Below are 6,000 nucleotides of genomic sequence, written 5' to 3' on the forward strand. Positions count from 1 at the left end.
AGTATGTGCAGGCAGTCTCTCTCCATCTCCTGACCTCCTCTCCTTTCTGCCCCCCTCCTCCCCCCACCACACATCTCCATGTCTCTATCTTCACTCTCTCTCTCTCTCTCTCTCTTACCCTCTCTGGCCCGCTCTCATCCAAACCCACCACCCATCCCTCATCCTCCTCTCTCTCTCTCTCATTTCTCATCTTTGCCTCTAACCCCCCCCACCCCCATACATGATCTAATGAGAGAATGCTTTTTAGAGTCTATAGACTTATTGATAACTATCAATTATTTATGGATAATATGATAGTAATGAATAAACTACTGCTAATCCGGAAACCTTGGGCTAATGCAATACTGAGCCTCGAATGACCCTTGTGTGATTTTGGGGTGACTCACTCTGTATCCTCGTCAGCTAAATTGGAGCTCATTTGCAGCTTTGGATCGATGAGCGAGGATAAACGGCGTCTGGCGTGGTAAGCACGCCATTTTACACGTTATTTATTTATTCTCTTTATTAGCAGGAAGCTGTTGGTTCCGTCTGCTGTCGGCAGCTGTGGTATAAACAGAGTTCACATGTACTGAGACCCCTGCTGCGTGGCGGGCTGTTAGCTTACACACACACACACACACACCTCAATGAAGGTTTATGAGCTGTTTCTTTGTGGATTACTCTGTATGTGGAAGGTGGAATAGTGAGTAGAATTTTATCATCTGCCAATTAAAATGTTTCAAAAGATGGTTGTGTGCGCGCATGTTTTCTCCATGTTTCACTTCAATTACGTGAGTGTGATTGTATCAATTCACCTTTTTCAGAAAACAGGCCTTGTGTGAGCTTTAATTACTTTCAGCTACACACACACACACACACACATCCACAGACACACACACACACATCCACAGACACACACCCACAGACATACAGACACACATCCACAGACAGACACAGACACACTTTAAGTTACGTTTTTTTAAATGACTACACCTGCAGTAGAGGGTCAACTTGTGGACCCTTTAAATTCCTTGGTTTCATGGTTCATTTCTATAATCCGCTTTCTTCTTTATGACACACAAATTAACCACCACTGTGTGTGTGTGTGTGTGTGTGTGTTCTGTCAGGATCATATCCTCTTGCAGAATACAGTGTGCATTATGTCCCTGTCCTGAGCTCCTGTCAGTGTGTATAACAGTACATGAAGAGGGTTATGTTATGTCAGTGTATATAACAGTACATGAAGAGGGTTATGTTATGTCAGTGTGTATAACAGTACATGAAGAGGGTTATGTTATGTCAGTGTGTATAACAGTACATGAAGAGGGTTATGTTATGTCAGTGTGTATAACAGTACATGAAGAGGGTTATGTTATGTCAGTGTGTATAACAGTACATGAAGAGGGTTATGTTATGTCAGTGTGTATAACAGTACATGAAGAGGGTTATGTTATGTCAGTGTGTATAACAGTACATGAAGAGGGTTATGTTATGTCAGTGTGTATAACAGTACATGAAGAGGGTTATGTTATGTGTGTGTTGGTCTGTGCTCTACACGCAGGGCAGCTCTGCTCACCCATTGTCTGGACTCATGTCCCTACACACACACACACACTGCTTGCTGGAGATATGCCAACAGAGCTCCCCATTGTGCCCACTCTGAATAGGACAGAGGAGACACACACACACACACACACACACACAAGCCTGCCTGCCTGCCTGTCAGTCCGATCTACCAGAGAGAGATACAGAGACAGACATGCAGAAACACACCCAGACCAACACAGAGTCGCTGCTTTGGGAATCAATATACACTATATGTCTTTTGATTATTTCACATTTTCAGCAAATTAAAATGTTGAAGACAAACAGTAGATCAGGTAACTGTTTTCCTCACAAACACAGAATAATAAACTGAAACTGTTAGAGATGGGGTTGGTCCACCCATCAGGCCCCCTACAGTATCAGCCTCCTCCCATGGTACATCACTCTGGGGAAAATCCTAACTTCCAGTTAAGACAAATTTTCAACAGGTGGTAATGTAGTACTAAGACCCAGACTGTGTCAATGGCATGCTATCCCCTATATAATGCACTACTTGGATCAGATTCTATGGGGCACTATGTAGGGGTGCCATTATTATTAACTACACCGGATAGGTGTAGTGAAATGTATTGTTTTACAGGGTCAGCCATAGTAGTACGGTGTCCCTGGAACAAATTAGGGTTAAGTGCCTTGCTCAAGGGCACATCTATAGATTTTGCACCTTGTCAGCTCGGGTATTTGAACCAGCAACCTTTCGGTTATTGGCTCAATGCTTTAACCGCTAGGCTACCTGCCGCCCTAAAGTTCAGACGCAGCCCCAGACCACAAGCCTCAGATACAGGTTCTACAGTCTACACTCTGTGTGGATACTGAATAGCCAATAGACTCAGACTGTTTGCACATTCCTGCTGATTTATTTCACATAAGTCTAATTGGTATTTAGTATTTTATTAAGATCAACAATTATCCTCTGCCAAGGCAGCGGCTACACTTCCTGGGATCCAAACAGGAAACAAAACATAACAACTAAAATATATAATATACAGTGGGGAGAACAAATATTTGATACACTGCCGATTTTGCAGGTTTTCCTACTTACAAAGCATGTAGAGGTCTGTAATTTTTATCATAGGTACACTTCAACTGTGAGAGACGAAATCTAAAACAAAAATCCAGAAAATCACATTGTATGATTTTTAAGTAATTAATTTGCATTTTATTGCATGACATATGTATTTGATCGCCTACCAACCAGTAAGAATTCCGGCTCTCACAGACCTGTTTTTCTTTAAGAAGCCCTCCTGTTCTCCACTCATTACCTGTATTAACTGCACCTGTTTGAACTCGTTACCTGTATAAAAGACACCTGTCCACACACTCAATCAAACAGACTCCAACCTATCCACAATGGCCAAGACCAGAGAGCTGTGTAAGGACATTAGGGATAAAATTGTAGACCTGCACAAGGCTGGGATGGGCTACAGGACAATAGGCAAGCAGCTTGGTGAGAAGGCAACAACTGTTGGCGCAATTATTAGAAAATGGAAGAAGTTCAAGATGACGGTCAATCACCCTCGGTCTGGGGCTCCATGCAAGATCTCACCTCGTGGGGCATCAATGATCATGAGGAAGGTGAGGGATCAGCCCAGAACTACACGGCAGGACCTGGTCAATGACCTGAAGAGAACTGGGACCACAGTCTCAAAGAAAACCATTAGTAACACACTACGCCGTCATGGATTAAAATCCTGCAGCGCACGCAAGATCCCCCTGCTCAAGCCAGCACATGTCCAGGCCCGTCTGAAGTTTGCCAATGACCATCTGGATGATCCAGAGGAGGAATGGGAGAAGGTCATGTGGTCTGATGAGACAAAAATAGAGCTTTTTGGTCTAAACTCCACTCGCCGTGTTTGGAGGAAGAAGAAGGATGAGTACAACCCCAAGAACACCATCCCAACCGTGAAGCATGGAGGTGGAAACATCATTCTTTGTGGATGCTTTTCTGCAAAGGGGACAGGACGACTGTACCGTATTGAGGGGAGGATGGATGGGGCCATGTATCGCGACATCTTGGCCAACAACCTCCTTCCCTCAGTAAGAGCATTGAAGATGGGTCGTGGCTGGGTCTTCCAGCATGACAACGACCCGAAACACACAGCCAGGGCAACTAAGGAGTGGCTCCGTAAGAAGCATCTCAAGGTCCTGGAGTGGCCTAGCCAGTCTCCAGACCTGAACCCAATAGAAAATCTTTGGAGGGAGCTGAAAGTCTGTATTGCCCAGCGACAGCCCCGAAACCTGAAGGATCTGGAGATGGTCTGTATGGAGGAGTGGGCCAAAATCCCTGCTGCAGTGTGTGCAAACCTGGTCAAGACCTACAGGAAACGTATGATCTTTGTAATTGCAAACAAAGGTTTCTGTACCAAATATTAACTTCTGTTTTTCTGATGTATCAAATACTTATGTCATGCAATAAAATGCAAATTAATTACTTAAAAATCATACAATGTGATTTTCTGGATTTTTGTTTTAGATTCCGTCTCTCACAGTTGAAGTGTACCTATGATAAAAATTACAGACCTCTACATGCTTTGTAAGTAGGAAAACCTGCAAAATCGGCAGTGTATCAAATACTTGTTCTCCCCACTGTATATTTACATTTACATTTTTACATTTTAGTCATATAGCAGACGCTCTTATCCAGAGCGACTTACAGGAGCAATTAGGGTTAAGTGCCTTGCTCAAGGGCACATTTACGTCATTTAGCAGACGCTCTTATCCAGAGCGACTCACAAATTGGTGCGTTCACCCTATAGCCCGTGGGATAACCACTTTACAATTTTGGGGGGGTAGAAGGATTACTTTATCCTATCCCAGGTATTCCTTAAAGAGGTGGGGTTTCAAATGTCTCCGGAAGGTGGTGAGTGACTCCGCTGTCCTGGCGTCGTGAGGGAGCTTGTTCCACCATTGGGGTGCCAGAGCAGCGAACAGTTTTGACTGGGCTGAGCGGGAACTATGCTTCCGCAGAGGAAGGGGAGCCAGCAGGCCAGAGGTGGATGAACGCAATGCCCTCGTTTGGGTGTAGGGACTGATCAGAGCCCGAAGGTACAGAGGTGCCGTTCCCCTCACTGCTCCATAGGCAAGCACCATGGTCTTGTAGCGGATGCGAGCTTCAACTGGAAGCCAGTGGAGTGTGCGGAGGAGGGGGGTGACGTGAGAGAACTTGGGAAGGTTGAACACCAGACGGGCTGCGGCATTCTGGATGAGTTGTAGGGGTTTAATGGCACAGGCAGGGAGGCCAGCCAACAGCGAGTTGCAGTAGTCCAGACGGGAGATGACAAGTGCCTGGATTAGGACCTGTGCCGCTTCCTGTGTAAGGCAGGGTCGTGCTCTCCGGATGTTGTAGAGCATGAACCTGCAGGAGCGGGTCACCGCCTTGATGTTGGCGGAGAACGACAGGGTGTTGTCCAGGGTCACGCCTAGGCTCTTCGCACTCTGGGAGGAGGACACAGCGGAGTTGTCAACCGTGATGGCGAGATCATGGAACGGGCAGTCCTTCCCCGGGAGGAAGAGCAGCTCCGTCTTGCCAGGGTTCAGCTTGAGGTGGTGATCCGTCATAATAATATCATATATAATATATCATATATCATATCATATATACAAAACATTAAGAACACCTGCTCTTTCAATGACATAGACTGACCAGGTGAATCCAGGTGAAAGCTATGATCTCTTATTGATGTCAGCTGTTAAATCCAATTAAACAAGACTTTTTAAGCCTTGAGACAGGGATTGTGTATGTGTGCCATTCATAGGGTGAATGGGCAAGACAAAATATTTAAGTGCCTTTGAATGGGGTATGGTAGTAGGTGCCAGGCACACCGGTTTCAGTGTGTCAAGAACTGCAAAGCTGCTGGGTTTTTCACGCTCAACAGTTTCCCATGTGTATCAAGAATGGTCCACCACCCAAAGGACATCCAGCCAAATTGACACCACTGTGGGAAGCATTAGTCAACATGGGCCAGCATCCTTGTGGAATGTGTTCGACACCTTGTAGAGTCCATGCCCCAATGAATTGAGGCAATTCTGAAGACAAAAGAGGGTGCAACTCAATATTAGGAGTGTTTTGTACACTCAGTGTACGTTATATACATAATACTACATAATACTACATAATCTCCTGTTTCTGCCTCACGCTTAGGAAAACAGGAGATGGCTCCTGCCCTATGAGCCGTTCCGGCTCGCACAAGCCAAGACTCGTGCAAGGCCACTTACCCACATAATACAATACATAATACAATGCAAAATACAATACAGAATATATAAAAATGGCTGTGTCTCTTCACAGTCCCCATTGTACCATAAGTTGTTCTTTTATCTGGTTTTTAAATCTGGTTTTACTGCTATCTTGAGTTACCTGGGGTGGCAGAGAGTTCCATGTACTCATGGCTTTATTTAATACAGTGCGTTTCCCAGCCT

This window comes from Coregonus clupeaformis, chromosome 9, assembly GCF_020615455.1.
Source record: "Coregonus clupeaformis isolate EN_2021a chromosome 9, ASM2061545v1, whole genome shotgun sequence".
NCBI lineage: Eukaryota > Metazoa > Chordata > Actinopteri > Salmoniformes > Salmonidae > Coregonus > Coregonus clupeaformis.